The 25547-nt window shown below is 40.5% G+C and overlaps 1 protein-coding gene across 3 annotated transcripts in view; it reads left to right on the forward strand.

Annotated features, from left to right (window-relative positions):
* The first annotated feature begins 22561 nt into the window (after positions 1-22561).
* RUNX1 (RUNX family transcription factor 1) overlaps positions 22562-25547 on the forward strand; it is a 264361-nt gene continuing 261375 nt past the window's right edge. For 2 of the 3 annotated variants that reach the window (XM_082722945.1, XM_082722947.1), the window contains exons 1-2: positions 22562-22651; positions 25310-25459. The gene's annotated coding sequence lies outside the window, so the exon portion shown is untranslated. Of the gene's footprint in view, positions 22652-24233; positions 24422-25309; positions 25460-25547 lie in introns of those variants that run through there. The other variant, XM_082722946.1, reaches the window with a different exon arrangement.

Here is a 25547-nt window from a genome sequence, read left to right on the forward strand (position 1 = left end):
TGGAAGGCAGTGTTCACGTACATTATTTCAGGGTAGAGAAGTTCAGATGACTAATGGAAACAACAGAGGTTCTGGAAATGGCTGGCGAATTATTTTCCTGGTCCAAAAGACGAGCTGAAATGGGCTACTATGACCCAGTTCACCTCGCACTTCTACAGAAATTAGATAATAATCACCAAAGAACCAAGGTCAGGTTCTCAGCATTTCTTCTTCTTTTTTTTTTTCATCATAACCTCTCTCTGAAAAGTATATCATACTGAAAGGGATTGCATTCATTGACTCAACAAGTGGGTGCTGAGAGTCCTCTGTGCCCGAGGGTCAGCTCTGCAAAAGAAAAGGCATGTGATGTGGCCCCACCCTTAACAAAACTGACCCTCTGTCTGGTGAGGGAGACAGACACACAAACAGCTAATTACAGTCAACATGTCGTTAAGTGCTTATGAGGAATGTACACACATTCTTAGAGGAGCCCAGAAGAATGGACCATTAATTCTGCTTTCTCCATCTACAGAAAGCTTCTCAGAAGGAAAAACAAAAAACAAAACCAAAAACAAAGACCTGAATTTTTAGGAGTAAATACCATTTTCTAGGCAGAAAAGAGAGACAGCAAGGGGTGGGTGTGTGTCTGTGTCTGTGTCTGTGTCTGTGAGCAGCATAGGAATAAGTGGGGGAAATGAGGGACGAGGAGAGATAAAGCACGAATAGCAAAGACGTTTCACATTCCCTTCACACTGCACACCAACCTGCTCTGAGCACCGCAGCTCTGGGTGATGTTCCTGCTAACATGAGGATCCTCCGTGCGCTGGTGAGGGAGGACCTTTCTAACCTCCTTGTCTTGGAAGAGCTGCTGACGGACTTAAAGCCTAGTCTAAAAATGGCCTTTCTCCACTTGGAGATACCTTGACATTTCTCACACTGTCATTACCCACTCTTCCCTCTAGTGAGCAGTGGTCTTCTGTCCTGTCTGGAGATAAAAACCATGAGTAACATATGGCCCCAGCTCACAGTCTAGAAAAGAAGAGTGAGTATATAGTCAAAGAACCAGTGGGACATGCATTGCACTAAAGGTAGGGCTATTTGTGTCAGGAAAAGGTGCAAAACAGTGATACGTTGGTCTATCAAAAGCCAAATTATTACAAGCCTTTGGCATCTAAAAGAGGAATTTAGACAATATGAAAAAGGCAATAAAAAGGCAATATAAGAGTGTTTTAAGATGATGTGTGGAACAGCAATGTTGTTTCAGTAAGGATACAGGGAGAAAAACAGAGCCCATATTCAGGTACTTTGAAATGGGGAATTAATTGCAAAAAGGTTGGAAGTGGTATATATACCACATCTTCTTGATCCATTCATCTGTTGATGGACATCTAGGTTCTTAAACCTGGTGATTCACAGACCTGTACCCCTGGGGATAAAAATATATGTTTATAAAAAACAAAAAATTAAAAAAAAAAAAAGGTTGGAAGTGGTAAACATTCAGGTTGATGACCAGACTACCCAGTGATGACAAAAAGAAGTCACTCCTACCCCAAGGTTGAAGGGAAAAAAGAAACAGTGGAATTCTTAGAGATAGAGGCTGGAACCACAGCAGGTGATGTGGGCCCTGCTAGAATTGCCAAAAAAGTGGAAAGAGGAAGAAATACCCTGCATTCCCCAGCCACAACACTCCCCTCCAACCAAAACTAAAACTTTAGTGCTTAAAAACTTACTAAGATAAAAGCAGAAAGACATGCCACAGCAAATTGAAAGAATATATTTGCAAGTCCCATACTCTGATTAAAAAAAAAAAAGAATTGTGTGCAGGGGCACCTGGGTGGCTCAGTGGGTTAAAGCCTCTGCTTTTGGCTCAGGTCATGACCCCAGGGTCCTGGGATTGAGCCCCACATCGAGCTCTCTGCTAAGCAGGAAGCCTGCTTCCCCACCACCCGCCTGCCTCTCTGCCTACTTGTGAGCTCTCTCTGTCAAATAAATAAATTAAATATTTTAAAATTTTTAAAAATAAAAAATAATAAAATCCTTAAAAAAACTGTATGCAAAATATATAAGAAATCCATACAATTGTAATAAGAAGACAAACAACTCAATCTAAAAATGGACAGGAGTTGGGGTGCATGAGCGGCTCAGTCAGGTAAGCCTCTGACTCTTGGCTGCTTATGCCATGATCTCAAGATCCTGCGATCAATCCCTGCATCAGGCTCCTCACTCAGATTGGAGCCTCCTTTAGATTCTCTCTCCCTCTGCCCCTCCCCTGCTCACTCTTTCTTTCTTTCTCAAATAAATAAACATAGTCTTCAACAAAAAATGGACAGGAGTTTTACAGACATTTTGTCAAAGAGGATGTATAAACAGCTAACAAGTACATAAAAAGGATGCTGAACATCATTAGAAAAATGCAAAATAATACCACAGTAAAAAAAACCATGTTAAACCCAGGAGATAGTTATAGTAAAAATGACAGGAAAATACAAGTGTTGGCAAGGATGTGGAGAAACTCAAATCCTATATTTATTAGAAGGAATGTCGAATGGAATATCCAGTTTGCAAACAGCATGCCATTTTCTTAAACAGGCAAATGTAGGTCTCCCATATGTTCTAGTCATTCCATGCCTGGTTATGTATCCAAGAGAAATTAAAACATATGTCAACACGGACTTGTTTGTGAATATTCATAATGTAACAGCCCCAAACTGGAAACTGTAAATGTCTAGGAGCTGGTGGATGGATGAGCAAATGGTGGTACATCCATAAAATGGACAACTGTTTCAGCAACGAAAGCAAACAGCTACTGATAGATGCAAGGACATGCAGAGATCTCACAAGCATTAAGCCCCTGAAAGAAGCTAGAGTCAAAAGACTACTTACTCTACTATTTTATTCACATAATGTCAGGGCGAAGGCAAAACAATGGGAACAGAGATCAGACTAGTGGTTTCTAAGGGCTGAGGGCATCAAAAGAAGACTAACTAGGAAGGAGAAAGAGAGGGCAACGGGAGACCTTTGAGTCTGATAGAAACATTCTATAAATAGTTTGTGGGGGGTGATTTCATAGTTGTTTAGCAAAACTCATTAAGGTGTACACCTAAAAACGGTGACATTTAGTATAATTAAAATATACCATAGTGAACTTGATTTTAAAGAATAAGAAACATTACCCTGGCAGGAAGACAGGAATACTACTGAGTGTGAAAAACAGTGAAGAAAGAGAAAGAATTTGTTGAGGGAAAACCTGCTTAAGAAAAAGGAACATAGGGGCGCCTGGGTGGCTCAGTGGGTTAAGCCGCTGCCTTCGGCTCAGGTCATGATCTCAGGGTCCTGGGATCGAGCCCCACATCGGGCTCTCTGCTCTGTGGGGAGCCTGCTTCCTCCTCTCTGCCTGCCTCTCTGCCTACTTGTGATCTCTGTCAAGTAAATAAATAAAATCTTTAAAAAAAAAAAAGAAAAAGAAAAGAAAAAGGAACATAGGTGTGCCTGGGTGACTCAGTGGGTTAAAGCCTCTGCCTTCAGCTCAGGTCATGATCCCAGAGTCCTGGGATCAAGCCCTGCATCAGGCTCTCTGCTCAGCAGGGAGCCTGCTTCCCCCCCCCTCTCTCAACTTATGATCTTTGTCTGTCAAATAAACAAATAAAATCTTAAAAAAAAAAAGAAAAAGGAACATAATAGAGACATGCTTCCTGGAAGCTGAAGAGTTAAATCATAAATAGGGGAGGCAGAATGGTAAAATGCATGACAACAGCAGAACTCAAAGTTACCTCTTCCTAAAGGCAAATACCAGGATAAAGAGGAAAGTTCTGGTAAGTCTGTTATGAATAAGGGAGAAAAGCATGTACACCCCTATTCCATTCATTTATTCCTCTACGTGTGCATTCTTTCCTACATGACGCATGCATGCATTCCATGTCTATTCTGTCCTGATCACAGCCCATAATAACGTCAAATGACAAAACTAAGAGCTCAACCCACTCTCTAGGTTCTAGAGTGCCTGGGTGGTACAAAGCCCCACCCCAGACTCGTTCTTCACGGTTCCATGTTTATCCAATATTTGTGCCCTCCCAATTTTGTTTCAAAATGTTCAGTAGAGGTATCTTCATCCCCAGGAAGTGCATCTCATCCTGGATTTAGGATGACTCTTGATTGGCCTGAACCTGCCATGGTAATCCCAATTCCCTTCATCAGTGATCAGTTATAGATAGGAACATGTCTTAATTTCCCACCATGAGACACAAAGGGAAGTATACTGGAAGACCTTCACATTCTGAATAAAAACAAAACAAAAACAAACAAACAAACATACAAAACCTAGCTTCTCAAGGAGGATGCCTTTGTGTCAGTCCCTTCCTTCCTGCTTGCGAAGCTAGAATGAGACTGTGTCATCTGGAGCTATGTTATCTGGAGCTACGTCAGCCATCTTACGACCATGAGATGACAAGTCTGAAGACAAAAATGTAACTGGTCAAAATCCCAGAAAAGAAAGAATAGAAAGAGTCTGTGTCCTTAAGGACATAAACCATCTGCTACACCAAGGATGAAACCATCTACCTTCAAACATGGTGCAAGATAATAAAATGACTATATTGAATGAGCCACCATTAATTTCTTCTTATTCCTTGCCATCATAACTGATATAGGCAGTGGCTCTGGCAAAGGGAATTCGAATGTAAGGTCTCAGAGAAGGAACCTAACAATGGTTGTGTATGCAAACCTCAATCTCAAGGTTCATTAAAGAGGTAGAGAGGGGACAGGAACTTATAAGAATATGGAGGAAATAAAGACCCTGTTAGGCTTCAGGGAAAGATTCCAGTCCCTGAGATGGAAATTGGTCAGGAAAGGGAAAGTATCAGAGAGAGCAGAAAAGTCAGTCTGGTTTCCAGAGCAAATGGGTGATAGTGAAAACCAGAGGTTGAAGATAGGAAGGAGTCACTGTCTAGGAAGGGAGGATAAGATAGGTCCAACAGGTCAAATTATTTTTTTGCACTCATGGGGAATTAACCCAAAGTACCTAAAATATGAACCCAACCTATCTCAAGTTTATCTGTGATCACCAAGTCAGTGAATGAAGAGAAGGTACTTTACAATGTTTACATTGTTTACAGTACTATCATTTCCTATTCCATCTAAGGGTAGACAGAGATGGAGGGATGGGGAATTAGGAGTTCACATCTCTGAAAGGACAGTGAGTCAAGGCCCTTTGAGATTAGCCACAGGGCCACACAGCTGAAGGTCTAGAGGTCTTCTCTGGCTCTCCTGGATTTCAAAGCAGAGTTAAAGTTTTCTTCCCATGATCCTTGTCCTGCTCCTGTTCCCCAGGAAACACAAAATTTCCACAGGGAAGCTCTGCCATTTATTTCCCAGAAAAGAAGAACTAGAATAACTAGAAGATTGTAAGTTTTGGTTTCATCAAACAGTAGAACCTCTTAAGAAACAAATGAATCGTTTGGGACTGCATTCTCAGTAGCTTATTCTATATGTTTTTCATATTCTGGTTTTTGTTAATCAATGAAAACTATGTACAGTGACTGTCTTTTTCTGTGTCTTGACTTATGGTTTGGTCATGGAAGTTGGGGTCCAAGTTTGCCTTGATCCAGCTTTTCAGCTACCTCAGTTCAACTGTGTTCCGTGATACAACTTCCCTTTTCGCCACTGGTCCATCTCTGCCAAGTCTGACCTGAAAATGATGATCCTAAACCTTCTTAACCCAAATCATGGCAGAGAGGAAGAAAAGATGAACTTAGTGGAAAAACACCAGTATCTCTCAATGTTACAACATTTGCATCTGGGCCTTCTCTGTCTGTACCTTGCAAGATGTGTGTGTGTGATCCTGGACAAGTAGGTTAACTTCTCCTCCATCGTGGTTTTCTCATCTCTAAAAGGAAGTAGAGTCATTGTTTCCAGCCCACTTTACAGAATTATGGTGCAGATGATTCAACATTGAATTGCCTCAGTGTTTTAAAATAAAGTGGGGCAGAATTAAAGCTGAGACCATGTGCTTTGAGCACTAATATGTTATACAATTATAATTATTATGATGATCATTATATAACAAAGCACAGAAATGTATCAGAAATGTACAATCAGTAAGTTGATTCCATTGTTGAAATGAACATTTTCCTTTAAAGCCCTCAAATTCATCTTTTTTAGTTTCCATATTTACACCCAGAAAGAGCCAAGTCAAAACAAAAATGTAAAAGGAAAGAAGGGTTTTTTTCTTTTCTTTTCTTTTCTTTTCTTTTCTTTTTTTTTTATTTTACAGCTTACTTTATCACTTCTGACATGTTACTGGTTGTTTCACAGAAGGCATTTAAATAAACATCCAGTACTTCTCTACTTTGCAAAAGGATAATAATATTAAAATTGAATCCATATTCAATATCCAGCATTGTAGATTTTCTGACAAGAATGATGCTTCTCAGTAACTGGATGTATTTGTCCTATAGAGTTTTTAGGGTTTTTATCTGAACATTTTTATTGAAGTATAACACATATTCAGATTATAATAGTAAATCTTCACACATTTTCACAAAATGAACAAAGCCATGTAACTGCCATACAAATCAGGAAATGGAACATTTTTCAGCACCCCAAAACTCCCCCTGCATCACCCCTAGACAATTCCTTCTACTCCCCTAATGTAGCAGCTACCTGCCTATTGTAAGTATGAGTTCAGTTTGCCTTATTTTGAACTTGAAATAAAAGGAATCATGGAATTTGTTCTTTTTGTGGTATCTGCATCTTTCAATATTTGATTTGTGAGACTCATTTGTGTGTGTGTGTGTGTGTGTGTGTGTGTGTGTTTACATAGCAGTAATTCATGTATTTATTTTCATTGCTACATAGAATCCTACTGTATGAATACACAATTTATTCATTCTCCTGTGGATTGGCATTTGAGCATATGCTGCTATGAATATTCTTCTACTACCCAATCCGGTTATGTTCAAAGAAGGAGTGCAATTTCTAGCCAAAGGGTACATGTACCTTTAACTCTACTAATAACCCCCAAATGTTTTTCCAAAGTGATAGGACTCATTTACACCCCCACGAACTGTATGGGAAAGTGAGAATTCTGATGACCCCTCATCCTCAAAAATACTTGGTATTGTCAGTTTTGTTTGTTTGCTACGTTTCAGTGGGTGAGTGATGCTATTCCCCGTGACTTTATTTTATTTCATTTTTTTTTAAAGATTTTATTTATTTATTTGCCAGAGACAGGGAGAGAGAGTGAGCAAGCACAGGCAGACAGAGGCAGAGGAAGAAGCAGGCTCCCTGCCGAGCAAGGAGCCCGATGTGGGACTCGATCCCAGGACCCTAGGATCATGACCTGAGCCGAAGGCAGCTGCTTAATCAACTGAGCCACCCAGGCGTCCCTTCCCCGTGACGTTAATTCGCGTTTGTCCTACTCTACTGAAACTCAGCATCTTGGCATATGCACCAAGTTGAGAGCTTCTCTCTCTTTTTTAAAAATTTATTTGAGAGAGAAAGACAGAGAGAGAGCATGTGTGCGAGGGGTGGGGAGGGACAGAGAGAGTCTTAAACAGACTGTGCTGAGCGCAGAGCCCTACATGGGGCTCAATCTCATGATCCTGAAATCATGACCTGAGCTGAAACCGAGAACTGGATGCCCAACTGACTGCACTACCCAGGAGCCCTGAGAGCTTCTGTTTTGAATCATTTGCTCAATTCTTCCTATTTTTCTATTTGGTTATCTGAATTTTTTTTTTAAAAAAGAACGATTTCTCAAAGGTCCCTCTTCAAATGAATGTATTACATATATGTTCTCCCACTGTGTGGCATGCACTTTCAGTGTCATAGGAGGAACAGAAGTTCTTAACTTTAATGCCATCCCAACTTGTCAATGGTTTTCTTAATGGTTAATATTTCTATGTCCTAGTTAAGAAATCCTTGCCTAGATCACGAAGATATTAGCTTATGCTATCCTCCAAAAGCTGTTTACTTTCATCTCTCACATTTAGAACTACAACTCAACTACAGCTAATTTGTGTGTATAGAGTGAGGTAGGGGTTGAAATTTACTTTTTCCAATGGGGATATCCTTACAGATATTTAAAAGAACATCCTTCTTCCACTGGATGTTTTGCTTCCATTTTATCTTTTTTCTTCTCTTCTTTCTCTCTTTCTTTTTTTGCCATTCATCTATCTTTCCAAAAGAAGTTGTACTAATGTAAATTATATACCTTGGCACTGATACCATATCATTTCAAAAATTATAGCTTTACCATAAATTTTGAAATCTGATCTATAAGTCTTCCCAATTTTATTCTTCTTGAACATAAACTTGTCTCTTCTTGGCATTTTGCATTTTTACATACATCTTAATAACAGCTTGTCAATTTCCACATGCATAAATACAAACTATTTGTGATTTTTATTTGGTAATATTGACTTGAAAGTTCAATTTAAAGAAATTGTCATTTTTAATAGTATCAAGTCTTCTAATCCATCAAAATTATTATTTGTATTTATTTTCATTTATTTATTTCCTTTTCAATTTCATACACACACACAGACACACACACATGCACACACACACACACTAAATTATAATCATTTCTCTCTACTTTCATTTGGTTATTTTCTACTGACAAATATTCCAGATAACTAATCTGCCCTTCAGCTGGGTAATCTGCTCATAATCATATCTATTGCATAATTAATTTCAGATAGTATATATTTTTTTAATGTTCTGATTTTCTATTCAGTTCCATTTCCGTTGAAGTTATAGATTCCAATTCTGTGGTAACATTCTTTGTCTTGTCATCTGTTTTGTTTAACATATTCATCACAGCTTTCTCTAAATATACATCTGGAAGTCTCAATATTATGTGGGGATTCTGTTTGTTTCTCTCTCTCTCTCGGTCCTATTTTTGATATGCCTGGTAATTTTTACTGAACCTGAAACATTGTTTATGAAAAAAATATATAAAATTTCTGGATGATCTTATCTAACTTCAAAAGAATTCTCTTTGGCTCCCTGGATATGGGTAACATGGAAGCAGATCCCTTAATCCAACGAGGGATTGAGCTGGTTTGAAATTGGATTTTCGTCTTTACAAGGCTTTCTTTAATTTCTGGCCTGCTTTTACTCCTTAAATATAGTACTTTAGGGGGTCTCAACTGGGTTGCTAACTAGGCTTCATTCCTTTGGAAATCCCTATATTACAATTTCTTTCTACTCCAGTATCATGAGATACTTATTAGTTCTGTGTGGCGTTTGTTTTCTCTTAGCAACTGATTGCTATTTGGATTATCTATTTCTCAACCTGAACAATTTCAAAATCAACAAAAACCAATGGGAGAAAAGCAGCTCAGGGTTTATTCCTCACTTTTCTGAGCTTATGATTTTCTCCAAAATTCTGGCCCCTCACATTCTGATTGCCTTAGTGGGACTGAATATCCATTTTTATCCCCCAGACCCATGAGAGTAGCAAAAGCTCTGCTCAGACTCTCTTCCTTTTTGCCCTTGAGTTATGCTTGCCTCATTTTTCTCAGCCTCTTTGCCCAGGATAGGACTAGGAAGGCATCTTAGGGGAAATCAGCATAGAATGTCAGGTTGCCCTCAAAGAGTGAGCTTTCTCTCAGAGATCTTAGAACCCAGAATCGAGTCCATTTTGTAACTCTTTGAGTGTATTTGTGTATGTGTGTGCAGTCAAGTACATGTGCATGGCCATGCTCTATCCAGCTTTTCTTTGCTCTCAACAGCAGGATTGGTCTATCTCAAACTAGTCCTTAGCAGGAACCCTATCCTAAAGATTAAAAAAAAAAAAAAAAAAAAAAAAAAAAAGAATATAGGACTCACAGTCACCTTCCCATTAATTGCTTTTCCCTTTAGGATAGTCTGGAGAAAGGATTTGAAGAAAAGTCTGGAAATTACCAAATTTCTCAATTGAGTCCCATGACACTGATAAAACACTGACATGTGTCAGGCATAAAATGTGTTCTGTTTTTAAGGTCTTTCCACATATTGAACTATGAGTTCTTAAATTACCATAAATGTGGTAGTCACTAATGCTTGTTTCCAAATATTCTAATTTCTCCCCCTCCTAGCTACGTTCCCCTTCTTCAAGATTGCCTTTCCTGGCTCCCCAGTGGTAGGAAATGACTAGCTCTGAAGAAAGCCTTGTGAGTATAAGTAAAATATGCCTCTTTAAGACTGGAGCATTTCCTTGCCCCACTGAAACCCTCCGGAGATCTCTTTGTTTTCTGCCACTGTGACCATTTAATGTTCCAGGTAGTGCTATCTCCCAGAATGAAAATAATGACAACATGAAACAGAGTCCCCACCCAAGCCTCAGAGGCTGAAAAGCATGGAAGAAATTAGCTTTGCTTTAAACCACTGAGATTGTGGGATTATTTGTTACTACCTGTGCTGATTGATACATCAAGGAAGATAAGAAATAACTGCAATCCCATTTCACTGATAAAACCAAACAAGACTCAAATCCTGGCCCAGAAAACTCTTGATACATATGAAGAATGTCCTATTTTTTTAAAAGATTTTATTTATTTATTTGACAGAGAAAGAGCACAAGCTGGGGAAGCAGCTGGCAGAAGGAGAGGGAGAAGCGGGCTCCCCGCTGCACAGGGAACCTGATGTGGAGCTCAATTTCAGGACCCTGAGATTAGAACCTGAGATGAAGGCAGATGCTTAACTGACTGAGCCACCCAGGAGCCAAAAGAACGTCCTATTTATTTCCACTAGCCTTTTACCTAGTATTTTTAACTAAACTATTGAGCACAGAAGGTGTCTGAAGAACCTTTGAAACCACTCCATGGATGACCAAATCAATCCCTTTGTGTGAATTGTTATTATAATATATGAAAGAAAGATATTATGATCTCATGGATTTCGAATAAGATAAATATGGATTCAAGTCTGGTTCTATCACTATCTCTGTGTCCCTGAGCAATTATCTGAGTTTCTTTCAGTCTCTGCTTTGAACAGTAAAGTGAGAGAAATAGTACGAACCTCTAAGGATCGTGATGACAATTAAATGAGATAACGTATGTTATCTTATTCACATAGTTGCTGGCACATACCGATACTAAAAAATGGCAGCCATCATTATCCCTCAAAAACTAATGGGAAGAAAGCAAAGTGTAAGAAGCAATGCAGGTGGGGGCTGTCAATATTTCAGAAGTCACCCATGCATTCCTTCCAGCTTCACATCAAAGTCTAAGAAAATGAATCTAGAGAACAAAGCAAATCTAGTTTCCAGAAAAATAGATCAAAAGCCAAAATAATTGAATCCATTAATCCATTCAGGGAACTATGAAATTAAAATAGGAGGTGTTAATACTGTATGTGTGTATGAGATATATGTGAGATATATGTGAGATTTAAGATTTGTGATGCATGGATACGTGATATAGATGGATAGATAGATAGATAGATAACAATTAGTAGCTAGATATTAAATACAAAGATCACACACAAAGATACTGGCAAAGTTCTTTTTTTTTTTTAAAGATTTTATTTATTTATTTGACAGAGAGAAATCACAAGTAGATGGAGAGGCAGGCAGAGAGAGAGAGAGAGGGAAGCAGGCTCCCTGCCGAGAAGAGAGCCCGATGCGGGACTCGATCCTAGGACCCTGAGATCATGACCTGAGTTGAAGGCAGTGGCTTAACCCACTGAGTCACCCAGGCGCCCGTGGCAAAGTTCTTTTGAATAGGGTCAACTTGGTACAAATGATTGCTACTGGGACATGGGGTCATTAAAAGGAAAAGAGTCACATCCCAGAAGAATGTATATCATTTATACATGCCAACAATGGCATGAAATTTTTAAAGACTCCTCTTAAAAGCACCATGGTATAAGCAAATACTTATGGCCACTAATGTTGACAAGACTTTTTCAGAAAAGCAACTTTTTTGTTCTCAGAGAAAGAGGGTGATGAAATGTTAATGTAATCTTCATGTTTGAAGGCTTGAATGGGCTGGACATCCAAGATGGCTGCTCACAAGGTTGGCGGCTGACCCTGGCAGTCATCTGGGGCTGTTCACTTGGTCCACAGCCGGCTTCAGCATGGCAGCTAGGTTCTAGAGACCACGGCAGTAGGTAATAGTATTCTTAAAGGCTAAGTCCAGAGCTGGCATAGCATCATTTCCACTGAACTGCATTGGGCAAAGTAGCTCCATGCCTCTTCTGATTCAAGCAGAGAAGAAATGGGCCCTCTTGATGGGGAAGGCACCGAAGAATTTGCATCCATCTTTATTTCACCAGAGTCTGGTACATAGAAAGCACTATACAAATATCTTTTTAACAAGTGGAGGATTATGTAGTTGGCTGCCTTAAGCTGTTCCTTAAGCCTGTTTTCTCTTCCTTCATCTCTAACTCTGTCCATTTCCCACACGCTCCAAGTTTTAAAATGTTTAACTTCTACCCTCCCTTTGTATCTTCCTTTCTTTTTTCTCTTACCAATTTCTCTCTAAATTATTCTCTCTTCATTCTGCCCCCCACCCCCCCACACACACACACTTTCCCATGACAAGAGATCACAGTAGTAATGAGAGAGACACAGAGACTCAGGCACAAGCAGTTGGCATAGATGATTCTGGAAGTCATGTGTTTGCAAGTTGGCAATGCCTCCTTTGAAGCTTGGAAGAGAAAAGAAAGAAAACAGCAGACACATTTTTCTTCATTGTACAAATTTGTGGTTTCAAGTCTACACTTTGCAAAATATAATTTTCCTTTTTCAAATTAAAAAAAAGACTGAAGAGATCTGTAAATCACAGAGGCATCATTGAGTAACATCTTGATGATTTAAGTGTAAATGGATAAGAAACATATGGATTTCATTCCATACAAAGAACACATATTGGAAATGAGTGGGGGAAGCATCTGGTGAAACGTGTTTTTGGTTTGGTAGAATTCGGACCGCTTGGGAGGTGTAGTTCGGGACATTAGCAACCCAAATGCCAAGTGCAGGCTGAGTTCATTTCATCCTGCCGCCAAGGCAGAGCTGGGGTTTCATTCACGTTCAAATGCACCTCACTTAGATTTTTTTTTTTTCTTCACATTATAGACTTGGCAAATTTGAAGATTCCTTCCACTCTGGGTTCATATGAGCTCTATGTCCTGGCATGAGGAAAGTAATCTAATACAAAATGACATAAAGTTTGGAAAAACCGACAATTTGATCTCATGTTCACTTTAATATGGAAAGGTTGAATAACATTCAATTACAATTCACTCCAATTTTCATCTTCTCAATGGAAGGCCAGGGCTGCGGAAGCAAGGTAAAGCTGGGAAGATTCCAGCATCCAGAAAGGGAGGGGGGATCGGGAAGGGATTCTTCCAAGGATGTGAGCAACCCTGCAAGGATTGAAGGATATAGAACATTTCTCGTTGACATGATTATCTACCTCTCTTCCTTTTTGGTAATAAGTTAATTCATAAAACAAGCTTAAAAAAAAAAAAACACAAATAGCCACTTTACTCTGAACTAGACATGAACCATTTGAGAAAGGAAGAGGACGAATTCTAATCACAGCAGTTAAGAATGAGGAGAGAGAGAGGACAGTCCACCCCCCAAGCTCACCCCTCTGGCCTCCTCTCCATTATCATGAACCTCACGTTCTGTTTTCCAGCCATAATGACTATATTTCAGTTTCTCCAACTTCTCATGGTTTTCTTTGACTCTAAGCTTTCTCTCTGCCTGAGATGTTTGTCCTTCTACCTTCCTCACTTTCTTCGGTTCACACCTATTTTCTTCCAAGTCTGGACAAAATTTTCTGACTTCCAGGACTTCAAGTGAGTACCCGTGGGTGTTCTCTCAACTGCCTATCCACACCTCTGGATATTGTAACTGCCACCTTGCTTTGGTCTAGATTGATGGGTGGACTATAAACTCTGTGACAGTAGGGCCACAGCTATCCCATCCATCCTCCTATCTCCAGCACATGATGCAGTATTGTGCCCTTGCCAGGTGCTCAGAAATATTTAAAGAGAAAGTCTAGATTCCAGGTCCACACTCCAGTGCATAAATGTGCTTTTTCATTTCATGTGTTGACATGGTTGGGCTATGGTGTACAGTAGTTCAGTCAAACATCAGGCTAGATGTTAGTGTGAAGCATTTTTGTGTGTGTGTGTGTGTGGTTGTAAGACTGAAGTCCTTATTTTCTTTTTTTTAAAATTAATTTATTTATTTTCAGCATAACAGTATTCATTATTTTTTCACCACACCCAGTGCTCCATGCAATCCGTGCCCTCTATAATACCCACCACCTGGTACCCCAACCTCCCAACCCCCGCCACTTCAAACCCCTCAGATTGTTTTTCAGAGTCCATAATCGCTCATGGTTCACCTCCCTTTTCAATTTCCCTCAACTCCCTTCTCCTCTTTAACACCCCCCCCTTTTTTTAAATGTGATTAGCATTTAAAACAGTAGACTTTGAGTAAAACAGATTCTTCTCCATACTGTGGTTGAGCTCCATCCAATCAGTCAAAGGCGTTAAGAGCAAAGATTGAGGTTTTCCAAAGAGAATGGATTCTCTCACTACTGTAGCATAGACACCCTGTCTGCATTTCTGTGGAATTAGGACTCAAGACAGTGACCTCAGCTCTCACCCACTCTCCAGCCTGTTGGCCTGCCCTACAGATTTCTGACACGCTGGGCCCACAGTCACATGAGCCAATTCCTTAAAATCAATCACTCTCTCTCTCTCTCTCTCTCCCCACTAATGGTTCTGTTCTTCTGTAGAACCCTCTCTAACATAGTTTAAAAAAAAAAAAAGTCCATCTTTGATTTCTATTTTGACTGTCTCCTCATTGAGTGGGACAGAAAACTCACCTTCTCCAGCAGTGCCCTCTTGCCCAGAGTCAAAGTTCAGGGCTGTGCCTCCATGCCAGGACAGGACACAGGCTGAGAAACTGGGGCCTGGGTCTTTGGTAAACTTCCATTTCCAGGCCTCAATCTGCTGAGGTAGCTGTAGCTCCACCTGGCCCTACATGTGTTTGCTACACAGGCCTTTCCCTGCAGTCATTGCTTTCCCTCCCCCGCCTGTCTCAGCTTGTTGGCTTTGAGCTCTTCTGTCCTTCCAGGCATGTTATCCAGGAAAAAAGGCCCTACTCCACGTCTAAGCTCAGGAGGACTCAGTGGCTCTTTCTAAGGGACACCTGGACACCTAAGCTTATCTCATTTTGGACAGTTGCATACGGCTGCTAAAAAGATACGTCTATGAGCTAACCCCCAGACCATGTGAATGTGACCTTGTATGGAACAAGGATCTTTGCAAGGGATCTCCAGATGAGATCATCCTGAATATTTAAATACTTAAATCTTAAATCCAGTGACGTGTCCTTACAAGAGACAGAAGAGGAACAGATGAAGACCGAGAAGACACGTGAAGACAGAGTCAGAGACTGGAGAGAAGCAGCTCCAAGCTGAGGGACGTTTAGGGCCCCAAGAAGCCGGAAGACGCAAGAAAAGATTCTCCCCTACAAATTTTGGAGGGAGTGTGACCCTGCTGACACCTTGATTTTGGACTGTCCTCCAGGACAACGAGAATAAATTTGTCATTCTACGCCACCTACCTCATGGCAATGTGTTAGAGCAGTCACAGAAGAGTGACACACTGCTGATTGCCTTCCCTTTTGGGGGATCCTTTTGTGGTCAAGACACAGGGTAGTAGGCTATTCTTACTCATCCTGAAATTCTTCTGATCTAATAATGTATATGCCAGGAATCTTTTCCATTCCCCTTTGGGACTCAGCTCCTGGAACTGAGAACGTCAGTGAGAAACTAGCTGACTAAGCCAGAGGGGGTGAGTGAAAAGGGTAAGCAGTATTACGCCAGGGAAATCATTCTCAAGCCATCTTTCCTGAGAAATTTAAAGAACATCATTTTTTTTTTCTGAAATTGTCCTAAATCCTCACTTCAAGGGTAATCAGCCAGTCCAATAGACACATGGCTTAGGAATTCACCTCAATTGTTACTGCCTTAAAGACAGAAATCAACCCACTTCCCACTCCTGCATTTGCTCTTTTTAAGATGCAACCATCTCTGCTTCGTTTAAATTTGACTCTCTGTGACCAAAAGAATTCCCATGAACCAGGAAATAGTTTCTGGAGCAGTATTTCTTTGGCCCAGAGGTTGCTCCTGATCATTACTTGTCATCTCTACTTGTCCGTGTCACCAGATACTTCTCTTGGTCCCACTGATTCTCCTAGATGTTGTTTCCTAAAGAAACTGTCACACCTCAAAAATCTCCAAGGATCTACATGATGTTTAGACTGAAGGATGTTTCTACAGAATAAAACACAAAATATGTACAGCTGTCATTATGCAATGACAAGTTCTGCATTATATGTCCTCCTGCACACCTGGGTTCAAATTCCAGCTGTCTTAATAGGTATGTGGCCTGTAGCTAATGACTTAAACTCTTAGCTCCTCGGTTTCTTTATCTATGAAAGTAGACATAATAACAGCTGGTTTATAAGGCAGTTGTGAGAAGCAAAAGACTTACAGTAGGAGAAGGAATGATCACTGATTGGGCCATCTTATCTATGTTTACCATGTCTCACTTATTCCTGAATGGATTCTTTACCAACCATGATGGAATACTATACAGCTATGATGAGTAACTCCTAAGAGAGTTTGATGGTGTAGAAAAAGCCTGTGTCATATTACTGAGTGCAAAAGATTAAGAAGTAGTATGTATGATATCATCCTAGTGTAGCTAAGGAAAACTACAAGAACCCGCACAAACTCTTGTATAAAGATTCATAAAAAACTAGACATAGAGAATGAATATCAAAACTTTCATGGTGCTTATCTAATTGGTGGTATTTGGAGAGTAATAAATATTTTCTGTTCCCCATATTTCTTGAATTGTCTATACAGTACACTTAAAATCAGAAAAAAATATGCAGTGTGGCCTTGGGTAACTTTTCCTGTTTGCTTATTGGCTGATTGGAGATAAAAAAAATTTTGTGATCAAAGAAGAAAATCCATTCAAAAGTGCTTTGTAAGCTATAGAAATCTTACCTTCAGAAAGCATTGTTTTCTTTGCTAACATATTGGGACTGAGTTATGGAGAATTGGTGTTGAGCTGAAAGAGAAGTTTTAGCACAAAGTAGAAGTTTAGTTGTTCCATGTACATTCTTTGCTGTGTACGTGGGATGTGCCTGTGTGAGTGTGGTTACTGATATGGTCAGGGCTGGCTCATGGGCATGAGACCCACACGGTCCTACAGATTCCTGTTCTCAGAGGTCACTATCTTGAAATCTTTTTTTTTTTTTTTTTCTTTTGAGAGGGAGAGAGAGAGAGATTGAGGCAGAGGAAGAGCAAGACAGAGACTCTTAAGCAGGCACCATGCCTAGCACAGAGCCCAACATGGGGCTTGATCTCACAACACTGAGATTATGACCTGAGCCAAAATCAAAAGTTGGACGCTTAGCTGATTGAGCCACCTGGACCCCCTCCATCTTGAAATTCTTAACACTTTTTGAACTACAGACCCACATTTTCATTTTGTACTGGGCCTCATAAATAACATAGCATGCCACAAACATAGATGACTGTGTGCTTGTATGAGTGTGAAAGGCCTTGCATAAATTCAAAGAAAGTGGATATTCTATAGTAAGAATGATAGAGAGTGGATGAGAGGAAGTATGTATCCTTGGCTGAGTCTGGAAAAAGCTACAGGAAGAAATAGAAGAATCGGAACTCTCTCTCTTGGAACTAAGCAAGTGGAGACGACAGCTGGTTGTGTTCGTGAAATATATAATCTGCTGGCAAGCAAAACCAGTTAATTGAACTCTGATTAAGGGGCTTTCTCTTCTCAGTTCATATTAAACAGTTGAGAATTTGTTCACACTTTAGATAAGATTCTAAGTAAAATGGAAGAGATGCCTATAAAAATAGAAAATGCTCTTTCTAAAATAAATCAATTGGCTCTGTCTACAAAGAAAAATATTAGCTAAAAAGATGCCAAAGTTATGCTGTCTATGGGATCCATTTCTGCCACAGAAATCCTTAACATGATCTATTTATCCGGAGATAAAGGCATCTTAGGGATTTGTATAAGACTTGGCTGGCTGCCCCTGGCTTTGCTCACCCTGACTCTGAACGCTGAGGTTACAGGGCTGGACGGTGAAAAATGGGTGATACTGATTGGCTGGGCCACTCCATTCCAGCCAACACGACTGGCTATTTTGAAACTGTATTTAGCATACTGCCTTGGACCTTTGGGGTGATGTCATCTTATCTCATTGGGAGGAAGTTGGTTGCTACTAGTTTCTGAATTAATCAGTTCCTCTCTTAGTGAAGTAACAGATTTCTCCCCAAGTAATTGAAGAGCTAAACGTTTGAAACCCGGGTCACCACCTCAAGCATTACTCAGGCCATCGTTTTTGAGCCTAAGAGTGTCCTCCTCATACCTTCTTTTATAAGTACTACCAACATATTTTTAATCATATGGTTAATTTTTAATAATGGAATGTTAATACGAAACATGGAAAATCTGCTGCACGAATATTTGTCTTTTTCAAACTACCCGAGCATTCCAGAGGCAGTTGTAAATACTTTGTTGTTGTTGTTTTTTTTAAGATTTTATTCATTTATTTGGAGAGAAATTGAGACTGCGCATAAGCAGAGGGAGGGGCAGAGGGAGAAGCAGATTCGCTGCTGAGCGGGGAGCCATACTCGGGGCTCTATCCTAGGACCTTGAGATCATGACCTGAGCTGAAGACAGATGTTTAACGGACTGAACCACTCAGACCTCCCGCAATTGTAAATATTTTAAATAATGCACCCTGTTATTTGAGATTTTCAACTTACTTACTTTTAGAAATTAGGTATTTCTGAAGTGCACGGCTAAAAATGGGAATTTGAGAAACAGGAAGTTCTATTCGTTGCCTACTGCAGGCATAGAAAGCATCAATGTTATGATTATGATTTTTAGTTGGATTTCATAGTTACAGCGCTCCTTTCATGCCCTGACACAGTGCAAAGGTAAAATCTTGGCTCCCTTGTAGGTGAAGTATATCAATCAGTTGTTCTCCTTAATATGAAGAGTCCAGGAACCCCAGTGTCAGAGTTTTGGGAGCCCTAGGATAGATCACTCATTTTCTATAGTTCATGACCTCACAGAGAACACAGTATGTTTATAGATAGATCGGTGGTTTCTATACTAGAACTACAATTATAATTTTCTTAAAACCACATATAGGTACATTCTGAAAGGCCTTTCTCCAAGCCCTTCTCACCTTGTTAACTCAGAGCCAGGAAGTTTCTGAGCCTACTTTGAAAACACCAGTTAGGACTCCGCTTGCCTTAATAAGAAAACAACTATAAAGATATCCTCTTAATTTACTAAAAAAATTCTTACGTCTTTTCAAGAAGAGAAAGCGCTTTCCATCCTCCAGTATTCCAATTAATTCCTTGCAAGGTAATGACTGGAGATCAGGGAAATCATTATTTTAACCCCCATGCCCGTGAACATGTCTGTATCACAAACCATAACACCAAGAGATAACCAGAAGTGAGCAAAACCAGACTGTGGGGTAAGGCTGGATCAATTCGCCAACCCACTGACCTTTCCAACCACACGCTGGATTTATAAACTGAAGATCTGAGATCTGTAGGCATCCACAGAGGAAGGGACCAGGCCTGTGTTCTCTGGATTTTCCCCAACAATCAGGTCCGGCCTGCTTCCCTACCTAATCTCCCTTGCCTGTCTTCGTCCAGTCATTAGGAGCTTAGAACAGAAATGGTTTTGTCTGTATGCAGTGGAAAACACCAGTTCAAACAGGATGTTGGAGATCACAATGACTGACCCAGAACACGGGCCAGGGCAGACATGAAAGCACAGGGAGCGTTTCATTCACAAAGGTTCTCTGGGACCAGCTCTTTCTCAGCCTAAACGGAGTCACGCAGAGGCCGGCCTGACGCTCCCACACTGCTTCCAGAGTGCTTTGAAAGGGCTGCAGAGCCGCTGCCTCTGTGGACGGCAGCCATGAGAAGGACTGGGAGTAATTACCAGCTGAAGAGCATGTTCCTTGAGAAGCGAGCCCTGCTGCCAGCTACTACCCTTGAGAAGCATGAGGGACGGAACACAGGCTGTCCCACGCCCACTTGTTTTCTTTCCCTTCAGTGGGACAGTTTCAACTGATTTTGATTACCCTGGCGCCAAATAAATGAAAACATTTCATAGACATATAATCATCCATCACTGTGAAGAAAGGAAAAATGTTTCATGTTCAGTATGTTTATAAATACACTTAATGAAAAAAGGACAGTGCTGTCTCTCCTACACCGCATGGCTGCTGCTGTTGGCCTGCTAGGCCTACTCTCAGATCACCCCCAGGGTCCCTCTCCCTTGCTCCCTGACATCCCAGCCCGGCAGCATGATGGCCCTCAAAGTCAGTCAAGATGGAGGACCCGTCCCTCCGAGGTCCTCTTCGAATCTCTAGCCGCTGTCCCAAGACAGGAGAAGGACACGGGGCCGGGAAAAAGGGAGTGTGGCGTGGACATCAGGAAGGCAAAAGCCAGTTGGTTTTTCCACCTGGCCTAAGGCAGCCCAGATGAATGAAGCAGCACCATTTCAAAGGAATTAACAATAGTATGTACAGAATTAGTGCAGCCCTGCCTTGGGTTTGCTTTTAAATAAATGCAGCTTGAGCTTCATATAACATGTGAGTTCCATCAGCGCCAAGAAGAAGGGGGAAAATGTCTCTGCTGGTTTCACATCCCATCAGAGTGCATGTGATGTGTCCGGTCATCTAAGGTAATTGGGGGTTTAGGATTTACACATGCAGTGGTAAGTCTTTCGGAGAATGAAATCTTAAACAACAAATTCTAACTTTTCTCTCTCCTTAGCTAGGTCTTTTCATTTGGGATCCCACATGTTCTCAGGCACCCTAAATGCCCACAGTTTGTCTCAGGGGCCTCAGAGGCTGACTACAAGTTCTTGAAGTGTGGAAAAATAACGTGGGTTCACCCCCACGCATATTAAATCAGTTTTGGTCCTCTTTTCCCTCAATGTCTTTTTTTGCAATGTGTTAAATATTTGCATTCACATTTGACTCCTAAACACATCCAGACGACTGGGGCATAGAAAAAACTCCTTCCAAGTCACTTATGCAAAACGCATTTCCATTTTAATCACAAGGAGTGCCACAAGATGGGGGAAATCCATCCATTCAAATACTCCAACGTACACGGTTGCCAATACCGTGGAAGACCAGTTCTCACTTCAACAAGCACCATGAAATCATCCCCGGCAGCAGAAGAGGGAAGGTCCCCATCACAGTGACATCACAAAATCTGGAAGTGGGGAAGTTGTGACTTTATTTTAAGAGGTTGTTAATCCCTCAAGCAGAAACAAATGCAGAAGGAGGGGTTACTGGGGGCCGCGCTCCTTTTGTGTGGGAGCCACCCAGAGCAGGAGCAAATGTCTGGTCTTCCAGAAGGCAAGGGGTACAGCTGCATGTTTAAAATGTGTCTGCATTTCGAGAGGGCACCCATGGGGTCTTGTACACGGTTCTCAAAATGCATCAGATCCCGTCTTGGAGCAAAGTGAGAAAAATGTTGTTTATGGGGATTTGCACTTTCTCTGCGGGTGTTACTCCGAATCTGTCAGTAACGGGAATTACCAGAAGTCTCTCACACTTCAAATGAAATGACAGCAATGTCGGTTCACACGTGCATTGAGATTTATAATTCACAAAGCAGTTCAGTGTGTATATCCTTTGGATCCTCCCAACAACCTTCGGAAGATCCAGAACTGTGACAAAGGATGTGACGCGACCTAACATGGCAAGTCTGTGGTCACATAGCTGTAGAAAGTGTAGGGACCATGAACCAGCTACTCTGCTTCCCCCTTCCTACTATGACACCACCTCTGATTCATCTTTATTTTATCCTAGTTGTGGCAGATCTGTTGGCCCCAATTCTTCAACACCCCCTGCCCCCTTATATACTCATGCTTTATAAGGTGAGTTTGCAGCCCTTCCCCTGAAAAGATCCAGCTCACTTTCCCCACCCCTGGAATCAGGGCTGGCTTGGTGGCTTGCTTTGGCCAATACAATGCAGTAGACATGACAATGCACCCATTTCAAGCTTAGATGTCACAGACGGTAGACATTCCTGCTTGTTTTCTTCTGTGCCACCTCCTCTCCGTAAGAAGCTGCCTGAGCGGGCACCCTGGAGGATGAAAGACCACATGGAAGAGAGCCCAGCTGTCCCACGGCAGCCAACCTAGACTAGCCACCCCCAACATGTGGGAGAACAGCCAAGATCTGCAGAGTTGCCTAGCCAGCCTGCAGCTGACAGACGATGCCTGAGGGAGCCTGGCTGAGATCAGAAGAGGTACCAAGCCTACTTGGAGACCAGAGACCAACCAGAAATGTTCATTGTTCAAAGCACTCTGGATTTTTGGATGTTTTTAATTCAGTGGGACTACGGCAATAAATGACGGATGTACCAGTCAACAAAAAAGTGGTGGGCCCCCACCACATTCTAAGTTCTTAAGGTACCATGGCAATGAATGAGGCCTGCCCTTGCACTCAGAAGTTTACAGTCTGACAGGGAAGATAAGGCTTGGCCACTGAGAGCTATAATCTAGCGTGGTCCACAATACTCATCGCAGGAGGAGTTAAAGAGTGCTGGGAATATCTGGAGGAAGGAAAAATGTTATGTTCATTTTGAATCACTTTACAGACAATCTAGTTATCTGCTAAATCATCCCCTTCTCTCATTGAATGAGATCTAAAATGACCTAAATGCATCCTGTCTGTCATAAAGACATGGACAAAAATACAGGTCTGGTCACTGTCGATTTATATTATCCCTCAAAATTGCTATTTAAATCTCCAGAGAGAACATATGACCCCCTTGTAGTATAATTGAACACCTTAAAAATAATGCTTATTGTAGAGATAAGAAAGAAAATAAAATTTGGGTACCACATCCTATGGACCCTCTGAACTTTAGGGAAAATATTTCTATTAACCTTTAGCAAGTAATCCCAGTGCTGAACTACAAAGCATGTGAAATCTGAATTACTACTGCAACAAATCTCCTCTCACCTATTTTAGCTGATTCTTAGAATAAGAATAAATACATTGGGAGGGAGACAAACCATAAGAGACTCTTAATCTCACAAAACAAACTGAGCATTGCCAGGGGTAGGGCGGTAGGGAGAGGGTAGTGGGGTTATGGACATTGGGGAGGGTATGTGCTATGGTGAGCGCTGTGAAGTATGTAAACCTGGGGATTCACAGACCTGTACCCCTGGGGCTAATAATACATTATATGTTTATAAAAAAATTTAAAAATTACAAAAAAAGAATAAATACAAAGAGTAAAGGTAATGATGTAGAATATTCTGGACATTACCAGGTAGTCATTACTTGCACAGAATTTGCAGCCAGCCTGCCTAGGCTAAATACCCTGGTCGCCTACTTTATACCTCAGTTTTCTTATCTGTAAAATGGGGATAAGTACAGGTTTCTGAGAGTTAGATGAGTATAAGGTACTTAACAGGGAGGAGTGAACTAATGAAAGTTGCTAGTATAATTAGTAAACTTTCAATGAATTCAACTATTGATGAAGTTAACAATCAGTGTTTTCCTATCATATTTTTACTTTTCTATTTTAAAAAAGCACATTCAAGTTATCAAAGATCATTAACTTGAAAATTAAAATCAATAGAATCATTCTTTTCTCTTTCTTTTGGGTAAAGAAACATCTGTCCAAGTGAAAGTATGGTAACCAAAGCAGGAAGAAATATTTCTTCTTCTTATTGTCTGTCTTTTAGTTAGTTTTTTTTTTTTTTTACTTAAATTCAATAGCCAACATATAGTACATCATTAGTTTTTGATGCAGTGTTCAATGAATCATTATTTTATATCTTTTTAGTCTAGTTACTATTTTGGTCAAGATGCAAAATTCCATCTGTCCAGGTCTACCTGAAATATTGGGTTAATCTGTTTTAGAGTACAGATCTATTATGAGATTTTAGAATGTTTTAAAAATGTAATTATTTGGCAATTAATAAGATAAGTGATATGCCCAGGATCCTGGAAAAAGTGATAATGTGCTCCAGTATAAGAAGTTTTACTTCCCTACTCCTGAGCCCCAGAGCATATAAAATTCCAAGTGTGAATGGATGACAATGGGGAAGAAAAGTAGAATACTGAGTCCATTATCTAGAAAGTTCTGGTCAGGCACTACGTAAATCAGAAGTATGTTTGTAGTGTTTATCAACTAGATATTTCTGTCATTCTCTTCCTCTCCAACAAGATAATAGTGTGTCAAACTCTGGAGAGATTTTGATTACTCTAGATATCTGCCTCAACAAGAAAATCTACAGAGGTCTAAGTAGCCAATAAGGGTGACTAGTATTATTAAGGAAACAGAAGGGACATTTGGTGAGAGATGAATTTAATTAAAGACACATGGTAAGCCTGGAAAGCAAAGGAGCAAGGGACATGATGTGAGTTTTAACCCTTATAAATGTTACAAATTAGGGTAACCACTAACTCAATACTAGCTCATAAAACGCTATACTGGAGGCCAGCACTTGAACTTGAAGGATGGTGGAAGAAGTAGAGGACAGTGTTACTTTACACAGCATATTATGGGCCTTAAAACCAAATTTTCCACTCTTCTAATAAGTACCCCCAGGACAGGAACCCTGTCTCCCTGTCTTACACATGTGGGAACTGCTGCCTGCTTCCCCCTGCACCCAGCCCAGAAAGCAACATAGACTAGGGATTGTGAACCATCTGTTAAGTGAATATTAAAAGAATGGTGAATTTAGATGAATACATGTGTGGTGGATCCACAATAATTTAGTAAGGGGACAAGGGTTGTTCTGGAGGTAACCCTTACTTTTTAGTACATGAAAAATGTACTCTTCCTAAAAATAATCAACCAACTACCAAAAAAAGTAATAATTGACATCAGAGAAAGAGAAAACAATGAGTTAGGTTGTTTTGTTTGGAGCCAATGCGTCAGTCAGTATGGGCTCGATTATGCCCACCAACTATAATCACAACCACAGAGATTGGGATCGTCTTCTTGTTGTTTGCAAGCCACCCTTTGGTTTTGGCTCTGCTCCTTACCATTGAACAAGAAGCTTGAGCCAAGACATTGCCTACCCCGTGGGAGGAGGAAAAGTGAAGCCATGGGATATGTCATGGGGAGGCACAGGGGAACCTAGAGAGTATTCTGGAAAATAATTCAGTCTAGTCATACAATAAGATAATTCTGATTTCTAGCTTGGTAATGATAAATATGTTTCCCACATGTCTATAATTGTCATTGCTGTTCTGATAATTTTATAGAATTGCTTAAAGGAAGAAACACTTTTGATATGCTGGGACCAAACTAGAATATGGCAAATAAGAACAATTTCTTAAGTCATTTACTATTTGTGGAAGGGAGCATGAATATAAAATCACATCTGCTCAGTCTTTCCCTAAGAGGATGGAGAGGTAAGTATTTTTCCCTTTCTCTGTCATTTATGCAAAGGCTCCCACAGATAGCACAGATAGCATGTTAATTAGCAACTTTGTGTTAAAT

This window comes from Mustela nivalis (genome assembly GCF_964662115.1).
Source record: "Mustela nivalis genome assembly, chromosome: 1".
NCBI lineage: Eukaryota > Metazoa > Chordata > Mammalia > Carnivora > Mustelidae > Mustela > Mustela nivalis.